The sequence below is a fragment of the Ambystoma mexicanum genome, chromosome 3q (genome assembly GCF_040938575.1).
Source record: "Ambystoma mexicanum isolate Mex_15411 chromosome 3q, UKY_AmexF1_1, whole genome shotgun sequence".
In the NCBI taxonomy this organism is placed as follows: domain Eukaryota; kingdom Metazoa; phylum Chordata; class Amphibia; order Caudata; family Ambystomatidae; genus Ambystoma; species Ambystoma mexicanum.
The window spans coordinates 595794703-595805727 of NC_090926.1; positions in this window are offsets into that span (position 1 = coordinate 595794703).

Consider the following 11025-nt stretch of genomic DNA (forward strand, 5'->3'; position numbering starts at 1 on the left):
TGCATTGAGCCCCCGGAGTTCCGCTTGGCACCACAGCCGAGCACGAAGAGATGCGCATTAGCTGCCAGTGATTCGGAGTTATACTGCGGCCACACCTAAAGGGAACAGTTTGCGTGACAGCCAAGTGTACTGAACTCTGACAGGTCTGAACAAGGAGGACCCACGTGAGCCGCGCACATTTTAGTTGAAAAGTATGCTATAATTATAAACTTGAGCGCCACGTGGGCATGTGGCATTTTTTATGAGTTCATCAATGGCAACCCTTCGTTAGAGGAAAGGACCCAAAGAACGTGATGCCACATGCCAGCCATTTTGCTGACAGCATTGTATCAAGGCAAGTAACGATAGCAACCAATTCACAGAGCATGAAACGGATAGTACACAAACAATCAAGTATCATTTATGTAATTACGCTTTGCAAGCATGCCATATGAATTGTGAAAGTGAAGGAGCATACAACAGCACACGCAATATTTATATTTTGAAACCTCATATGAAAGATGTGTGACTTGTGACCTGCAAATTCCTACAAAAAGAGTTAACCAAACTCAGAGACATCCTACACATATCCGTGAAAGACAATTTGATGAGTTATAAGGAGACATACACAAAATAAAATATCCAGGTTTTGAAGAAGAAAATAATTAAAAATAAACAGGAGAAAACTATGGGAGAGCCAATCTGAAACAAAGGTGCCCCAACTTCGTTTTGGAACAAGCAAATCAACATATTTACCATGCAGCACATCACAGCACCGATGCAATTTCTCCCACTTCCAGGTAATCCCACATGCTCATGGGAACAGTGGGTTGACGGATTCCAAGTCTACTTGAGGGCTGTTGGAGGCAGCAAATATAATGATGATCTAAAAGAGGCCACCTTGCTAAATTGCATCGGAGCAGAAGCCTGAAGGATTTTCAGGGCACTCCCTGATCTTGAGGGTACGGAGGGCGGCTCTGGTGACAACAATCGCAAGTTCGAGAATGCACTAGGAAAACTGGCTAGACATTTTGGTAACAAAACCAATATTGTGCTAAAAAGGTACACATTTTTTTCGAGACGTCAATTGAAAGGTGAATCAGTAGATGCTTATATTGCAGCTCTGAGGGGACTCATGTCCACATGGAAATTCACCGGTATCAATGAGGAGTCCCTCAGGGATCAGTTGGTGTTAAATGTGGCTGACTCACGAATACAACAAAGACTGTGGCAAACCAAAGTTCCTTCATTAGAACAAGCAGTGGATATTGCTAGGGCCATGGAACTTGGTGACCGATGCATGAAAGAAAGGCTTGACAAGATTGAGGATAAGGAAATCAAATTGGTTCAAGAAGAAATGAGGGAATACACAGAGGAATCTTTAGTTTCAATGGTAAGAAGAATGCCCACCAACAATGTGAGAGCCAGCTCCAGGAGAGGTAGAGATACTGGATACAAGAATCAGAGTCAGAACTGATGCCAAAAATGCGGCTGGTATAGGCACAATGACATTGAGAAAGAATGCCCTGCTGCAGCTGTTGAATGCTACAAATGCGGTCACATAGTCCATTTTGCCATTTTGCCAAAGTATGCAGGAATAACCGTGGAAGAGAAGGGAGATTCAGTAGATACTCCTTTAGCAGACCATCAAGAAACACAGTGAGAGCGATGGAAGAGAACCCCGGGCCTGACAACATGCTAACCATTGGCAGTGAGAGTGCACAGCACATACAGATACTCACAGTCACTTCAATAGAAGAAAACAAAGGTCCATGGGTAAACATGCAGATCAATGGAGTATCCTTGCCTATCATGGTAGATACGGGGTCTCCATATACGTTTATGTCAACGCATTTGTCGACGTATTGTCTGGCAACTTACAGAAGATACAATGCAAAGGAGTGAGAGCAACAGGGTATGGTAAAACCCCCATTTATATTATAGGATGTACCTGGGTGAAGTTACGTTTCCGTGAAAGGGAAACATATTGTAAACTGTACGTGGCAAGAAACGCTCGTCTGTAGTAGGATGGGAAGAACAAGCTGCTTGACGTGTCAGAATCCACCCAGGGGAGGAAATTCCCATACTGAGTGTTTTAAAGAACATTAATGACTTTAAAGCTACACTCGCAAGGCAGTTCCCCAAAGTGTTCAATGAGAAAATTGGACTTCTGGAAGGATTCCAACACAAGATAATTCTTAAGAAGGGGGCAATACCCATAGCACATAGAGTAAGAAGTGTTCCCATTGGTACAAAAGAAACACTTAAAAAAGAACTTTCTCGTTTGTGTGAGCAAAATATGGTTGGCCCCTATAGTATCAGTGAAGAAACTGGTTGGAAGCATAAGAATGTGTGTAGATCTGAGAGACCTTAACAAAAACATCTGGATAGACACCCCCTTCTGAATTGTTGACGACCATGAAAACTGGCCAAGTTTTTCAGCACACTAGACCTATCCTCGGCTTACCATCAGATAGCTTTAGAAAAGGATTCCAAGAGTCTAACGTCATTTGTCAGTCCACTTGGTGCATTCATGTTTAGGAGGATGCCTTTTGGCCTTGCCTCGGCCGTGGTGGTCTTTCAAAGATTGATGTCATTCTTGTTCGGGGGTCTTGAAGGCGTATATTGCTTCCGGGATGATATCTGCCGATACAGAAGAGGAACACAACGCGAAACTGATGGGAATGTTACATGTAATTCAAAAAAAGCAGACTCACTTTAAAACTTCATAAATGTAAGATTAAGTGCGATAAAGTGTCGTATTTGGGCCACTCTATTGATGTCAATGGAATCAGTTCCAAAAAGGAATTGATGAACACCATTTTGGGCATCTCCGAGCCAAAAAACAAGGACCAGTTGAGAAGTTTTTTGGGCATGATGGAAAACTATTCTAAGTTTGTAAACGATTACACAAACAAAACTAAAAACATGAGAGGACTCATGAAGAAATCTGATTTTTTTTATGGTCAAATGAATGTAAAAACGAATTTGAACAGATAAAACCACAATAAATGAAACGCCAACACTGGGGATGTTTGACTGCAAGGCCAAAACCATAATCTCAGTTGACGCTGGCAAAATTGGCTTAGGTGGTGTATTAGAACAACTTCAAGACAGAGGATTGATCACAAGTGCATTTGCATCAAGAGTCCTGAGAGGTGCAGAGTTGAATAATTTTAATATAGTGTCACAGTGCTTACCCCCAGACATCAGGAGCGGACCAGCCTGCCCCAGGTGTCGGCATCTATGGCGGCCTTTAAGGCCCCAAAAAGTTGCCTAAAGACTTCCTGGACTCTGCCCTGGCGCCGTTGGTGCCAGGCTCATAATGCTCTTTCAAGTAAGGCAGGTTGCAGGGGATGAGGAATCCCATTCAGCCTAGTCTGAGGCATGCTGGAGGGCTTACTTTATCTGGGACTACTTGTGTAGGGTGTGGTTGGAGGAACTACTTCACTTGGGACTACTTGTATGACGCTATATAAACCACACCCTAAGAACAGAACACGCTTCGCGTTATTCTGCACTCCTGCAGCATAACGCTCACTGTGTCTGTTAGCTTCAGTCAACCCGGTCTTCAACCACGCCCGTCCTGGTCTTCACGAACCATTGCCTGTGGAGAAAGAAAGGAAGACAGAGAGAAAACAAGAACAAGATAGCAGTTAAGTTCTTAGCTGATGCTCCACCTTCAGTCGTTCAGGAGCCGCCGCATCTGCCGAATAGTAAAGAAACATCAGGTTAGCCGCGCAGAGAAAGTGTCCACATTAAAGACATTTTAACGCTACACAGCGCTCACCCGAAAGCTGCTCACTCTTGCGATCCATCGAGACACCATCACGCGATCGCCGTTCCGGAGCTAACGCACCTGCTGAACAGAAAAGAAACATCAGGTTAGCCGCGCAGAGGAAAAAGCCCTCATTAAAGACATTTCAACATTACACAACGCTAATACTCACCCGAAGGCACACAATCTTGCGGCCCCTCGACACACCATCACACGATCGCCGCTCTGGAGTCATCATCACACCTGCAGAACAGAAAAGATCAGCAGGTTAGTCGTGCAGAGGGGACAAATACCGTATTTTAGACATTGTCAGTTCACGCTAGAGTTGAAACTCACCTCTGGAATTCTGCTCATCATTTGTGGAGAGGAGACACTCTTCATCGGGTGCATCGAAAAACGCATCTGCAAAGAAACAAGTACAGTAGTGAGCATTTGGGCAACTTGAACTCTAAGCAACCATACCAAGAATTATTGGCATAAGGACTTAACTACAGAGTCACAGTTGTTAAGGACTCTACAGTAACCCGCAGGATCAGTGAAGTAACTAGATCCTTGAACAGCAACGCACCCCTGCATACAGTCGCAGAATGGAGAGTCTGCCATTCATAACTCTAAGGTGAGACATAGTAGAGGGGTACACAAGGAGGTCACGGGAGGTGGGAGCCGGTCCTCCTCCTTATGGTTAGTTAATATTTTGTTTCAACATTTCAGACAAGTATTCATTTGTGACGGAAGGGTAAAACAGAGAGGGCATGTGCATCCATTCACCACTCCGCTTCGTGTGACGCTGGTGGAGACAGTCACCACCCAGCTTCGCTCGGCACTCCTGTGGAGACCAGGTGAGAATAACAGAACACAAAGCCTTCACACAAACCTCTACCTGGGTGCCATGGAAACCTCAGAGACCGACCAATTAGCCCAGCTTTTGGGGGAACTCAGAGCAGAGGTGCATTCAGCTCTGCAAGAAACCAACGCTCTAAGAAGAGAACTGATTGTGGCCAAGGAGCGGACAGATGACCTAGCCAGACAATTACTCCAATTCCAGGCTGTCCACACACCATTTCCTGGAATAGGGGCATCAGTCCCAACTCAGTCAAGCAACCCAGTGCAGGTGGTCCTTCCAAGAGCTATACCTTTGGCTCCACCAGAGCTCTTTGCGGGAGACCCAAAACGGTTTGCGGTTTTTTGAACCAGTGCCGCCTACACTTACTATACAGGCCTGGAGCCTTTCCGAACGATCAATCAAAAGTGGCCTTTGTACTTTCATACCTCAGTGGTAGTGCCGCGGACTGGTGTACCACTAGTTAATCAAGACGATCCTCTTCTCTGAGATTTCCAGGGGTTCCAGCAGAATAAGGAGAAGTTGTTCGCCCGACATTCCCAAGGCCAAGCTTTAGATAACAAACTTCTGTCCCTACGTCAAGGGAACCAGGATCTGTTAACATATATTGCAATCTTCAATAGACTGGTGGTGGAAACCAGTTGGCCTGAAGATAAAAGAACTATGTTGTTTCATCGTGGGTTGAGAGGCGAGTTAAAAGACGTTTTGGCTCAAGTGGCCAACCAACCAAGAGACTGTGCGGAATACATTGATTTGGTGGTACAGCTGGACCACAGACTACAGAACCGAAAAGTTGACCAAGCTAGATTGGAGAATCAGGTGTTTGTTCGTCCGAGAGACAACACCTCAAAAACCACCGACATGTCCGAACCCATGCAAGTTGGAGGAGTACGGGGACCGCTATCCAAAACAGAAAGGGACAAGAGAAGGCAACAACAATTGTGTTTATTTTGCGGGACAGCCGGCCACTTTCTTCAAGACTGTCCAGTGAAACCACCCAAAAAGGCAGTCGGGCCGTCGACAAGTTTAGCGCTGAACCAGAGCCGGAAAACTACCCCGCCCGACAAGCGTAGAGGTCCACTTGTCGAGCGAGAAGAAGGACTCTCAGACCTCGCACCTAGCCTTGCCAATGATCCTCATTAGTTACCAGCAACCGTCTCGTATGCATGCGGACAGAGTTTACATCGACAACAGAGCCATAGGCAACTACATCGATTGAGAATTGGCTTCAAGGATGAGTCTTCCTCTTTGCGAAAAGGCAGCAACTGATTTGGTCACCACTGTCGACGGAACGGAGATCTCTTCTGGTCCAGTAACACACTCGACGACAGAGATGACACTGTTGTGCCAAGACGGGCAATGAGAAACCATTATATTCCACTTAATCAAGGCTCCAGAATTCCAAATAATTCTGTGAATGCTGTGGTTAGAAACACACAATCCTTGCATAGACTGTCGTGATAAGAGGTTGACCTTCTCAGAATGTGCTCATACTTGTTATCGAGCAGAAGAATCCTAGACCAAAAAAATTGCAACAGTCATGAGTCTGACTAATCTGCTACCTCAGGAATACCAGGATTTCCAGGATGTCTTCCAGAAGGACCAAGCCAATACTTTGGCACCTCATAGACCATACGATTGCCAGATCGATCTTATACCTGGTGCCCAGATTCCATGCAGTTGAATCTACACCCTCACGGAACCCGAGAATCTTCATCTAAAACAATAATTAGATCAATACCTGTCTAACGGCTTCATTCGCCCGTCCAAGTCCCCGGCGGCCTCGCCCTTATTCTTCGTCCCTAAAAAGGAAGGAGATCTAAGAACTTGTATCGACTACCGTGCATTAAACCAAGTGATTGTAAAAAAACGGTACCCCTTGCCTCTAATCCCAGAACTGCTGGACCAAGTGAAGGACGCTCAAATTTACACTAAGTTGGATCTCAGAGGGGCCTACCACCTCGTACGAGTTGAAAAGGGGGACGAATGGAAGACCGCCTTCCGCACCAAGTATGGGCTATTCTATTCGAATATCAGGTGATGCTTTTGGGCTTTGTAACGCCCCAGCAGCGTTTCAATATTTTATGAACGACGTCCTTCGAAAGCTAATTGATGTCTGGGTTGTCGTATATATTGACAATATCCTGGTGTACCCCTCTTCCAAGCAGGACCATGTGAAATACATCCGTGCTGTACTTGAAAAGCTTCGGCAACATAAGCTGTATGCTAAATTTGAAAAATGCTTCTTCCATGTTAATGAGGTCGAGTTTCTTGGGTTTGTGCTGACCCCTCGTGGTGTTCATATGGATTTGCGGAAGGTAGACGCCATCCTCAAGTGGCCCTCTCCAACTTCAATCAAAGGAGTCCAGAGCATGCTTGGATTTGCAAACTTCTATCGCTGATTCATCCCAGGCCTTTCACAATTGGTGCATCCCATCACATCCCTATTACGAAAGAATAAGCGCTTTCAGTTGTCAGATGAAGCAGAAAAGGCCTTCCAAGACCTAACAAAGAAATTCACCTCCGCCCCAGTTCTAAAACATCCTTTCCCAGACCTCCCGTACGTGGTAGAAACTGATGCTTCCAGTCTGGCAATGGGGGGCGGTCCTTTCTTAAAAAGTTCCCTAGACAGGTCAACTTCACCCAGTGGCCTTTTGGTCACGAAAATTCACAGCACCTGCATTGAATTATGCTGTAACAGACAAGGAACTTCTAGCCATCAAGGCAGCATTCAAGGCTTGGCGACATTATCTCCTTGGAGCCAGACACCCCGTTACAGTGATCACTGATCATTGTAACTTACAATACCTAAAGACGGCCAAGGCCCAGTCCTCTCGCCAGCTCTGAGTGTTATTTTTTGCTGAATATGATTTTGTGATTACTTACCGACCTGGTTGCTGAAATGGAAAAGCGGATGCTCTGTCCCGGATGGAAGAAGGGTACTCAAGTCCAGACCCAGCAGCCATAATCCTGGGGGGAAGGATCCTGGGAATTACTACATCACTGACCCTGGATGACATCCACAAAGAAATTTCGTATCTCTTCGACACCAAGACTTTACGAGATTGGTTGACTAAAAGCAAATATCATTCACTCACAGATCATTTGCCTTATTTTCAAGGGCGCCTTTATTTACCTAGTAAAGAACTTCAGGAAAAGATCATCTCAAATTACCATGAGTCATTGGTCGAAGGTCATCCTGGAATTGCAAAAATCAAAGCCAAGGTCAAGAGACATTTCTGGTGGCAAACGTGGCGTAAAGACATCAAACAATTTGTGCTATCATGTGGCATTTGTGCACAGTACAAAGCCCAGAAAGAGAAACCATCCGGTCTACTACAACCACTGAATGTTCCACCTGCACCCTGGCATACACTGTCTCTTGATTTTATCACTGATCTTCCCCCTTGTAATGGCTTTAACACCATTTTAATGGTCGTAGACCTGTTTTCCAAAATGGTCCACTTCATTCCGCTAAAAGGTCTACCCTCAGCTTCGATTCTGGCAAAGGAGTTCCTAGAACAAATTGTCCGGATACGCGGATTTCCCTCCGTTCTAGTTTCAGATCGGGGCAGTCAGTTTATCTCAGAATTTGGGAGAAAATGTTGCCAGTTAGCCCAAATCGATGTAAGGCTTTCCACCAGCCACCACCCTCAAATGGATGGTCAAACCGAGAGAACCAACCAAACACTGGAACAGTACCAGAGATGCATGCTACACCAAACAGAAAGCAGCTGGAAGGACATTTTATGGATAACCAAGTATGCCTATAACAACTCTTTACACTCCAGCACTGTGCAGAGTCCGTTATATAGAATATATGGAATGCATCCACGAACCTCTGAGCTCGATCCACCTCAACATTTAGAAATGCCAGCCGTAAGTAGTTTGCACACTACCATTATACAAGCCTTCAAGAGAGCGACAGAACATTTAAAGCAAGCTAAGGAAAAATACAAGAGATCCGCAGATCAACATAGGAGTGAAGCTCCAAAGTACCAGATTGGAGATGAGGTCTGGCTAGCCTCAAAACACATACATTTAATCCCGGATATTTGGGACCATACACCATTAAGGCCATCATTCATCCAGTGGCAGTAAAATTGGCGTTACCTCCGAACATGCAAGTCCATCCCGTGTTTCACGTCTCTCTTTTGAAACCAACCTGGAACTCGGGTAACGAAACCACCAAAACAAATCTTGGTAGACGGTGAACCAGAATTCGAGTTTAAAGAAAGTCTGGACTCCAAACTTGTCAAATCGAAACTATTCTATCTAATTGACTGGAAAGGCTATGGACCACAAGAAAGAACATTTGAGACAACATTTTAACGCTATGCAGCGCTAATACTCACCGGAAGGCTGCTCACTCTTGCGATCCATCGAGACACCATCACGCGATCACTGCTCCGGAGCTACCGCACCTGCCGAACAGAAAAGAAACATCAGGTTAGCCGCGCAGAGGAAAAGCCCTTATTAAAGACATTTCAACATTACGCAACGCTAATACTCACCCGAAGGCTACACACTCTTTCGGCCCCTCGAGAAACCATCACACGATCGCCGCTCCGGAGTCACCGCACCTGCAGAACAGAAAAAGATCAGCAGGTTAGTCACGCAGAGGGGACAAATACCGTATTTTAGACATTGTCAGTTCACGCTAGAGTTGAAACTCACCTCTGGAATTCTGCTCATCATTTGTGGAGGTTAGACACACTTCATCGGGTGCATCGAAAAACGCATCTGCAAAGAAACAAGTACAGTAGTGAGCATTTGGGCAACTTGACCTCTAAGCAACCATACCAAGAATTATTGGCATAATGACTTACCCACAGAGTCACAGTTGTTCAGGACTCTACAGTAACCCGCAGGATCAGTGAAGTAACTAGATCCTTGAACAACAACGCATCCCTGCATACAGTCGCAGGATGGAGCGTCTGCCATTCATAACTCTACGGTGAGACATAGTAGAGGGGTGCACAAGGAGGTCACGGGAGGTGGGAGCCGGTCCTCCTCCTTATGGTTAGTTAATATTTCATTTCAACATTTCAGACAAGTCTTCATTTGTGACGGAAGGGTAAAACAGAGAGGGCACGTGCAGCCATTCACCACTCCGCTTCGTGTGACGCTGGTGGAGACAGTCGCCGCCCAGCTTCGTTCGGCGCCCCTGTGGAGACCAGGTGAGCGTAACAGATAGAGAGAGAAGCCTTGGGGTAAAGTGGATCTTGGAACACTTTAGGAACTTAGTGTGGGGACTACCCATTTTTACTCAAAATGGACCATAAGCCTCTTGTACATGTGCTACAATCTAAGACACCACATTTGATATCACCAAGAATTAGGTGCTGGATTTTGGACATAATGCAGTACAACATCTGTGTATGCTATACCCCAGTCAAACTAAATTTAGTGGCTGATTGTTTATCCAGGCTGCCATGAGATTGTGAAGATAATATCGCCAAGAATCATAAGGAGTCAGGGGGTGATGACATCTTTGCTACCATAAACCCTGGTGTGACAAAAGAGGAATGGAAGAACATAGCCGATATTGACCAGGAGCAAGCAAATTTCAGAGAAGCTATTGGTAATGACTGGAACAAATATGATCACATTTTGTGAGAGTATGTTCAAATTAACGAAGAGTTGTGGATGGACTCTGAATACCTTTATGGAGGGGATCGTGTCATTCCTCCAACAAAACTGAGAAACAAGATAATTACTTTAGCCCATGAAGAACACTTAGGAAGAAGTTAAACCAAAAGAAGAGTGACAAGTAATTACTGGTGGCCTGTCATGTGGAGGGACATTGAAGAGAGTGTCAGGAACTGCACCGCATGTGCCATAAGTGATAAAGCAAAACATGGGAGGAAAACACTGTTGCAACCTGTAGAGATTCCCAACCGAGTATGGTCTAAATTAGCGATTGACATCATGGGACCATATGAATATCTGGAGGCTGTCAAAATATACATACTAGTCCTGATAGACTACACCTCAAAGTGGGTTGAGTGGGGTGTTGTACAAGGATGCGTCACTACGAAGAAGATTCTGAATTTTCTTAACGAGATTTTCAACAGAGAAGGTGACCCCAAAGAGATAGTGTCAGATAATGGAGCCCAGTTTACTTCACTAGAATTCCAAGTATTTTTGAAAGAGAGAGCGATTGAACATATAACCACATCACTTTACCATCCAATAGCAAATGTACTTGTTGAGAGGATGAACAAGTTTGTAAAGGGTGTGATTCAATTAGCCATAGCCAACTCACTCCCATGGAGAGAAGCTCTCAAAGAGGCTCTTTGCACATATAGAACAACTCCACATTCAACCACTGATGTGGAACCTTTTACTATGATGCGGGGCAGAACTGCATCTAATCGGCTAAGGCCTGCATGGATGTTTATGAACACGGGAAAAGAGCAATTGG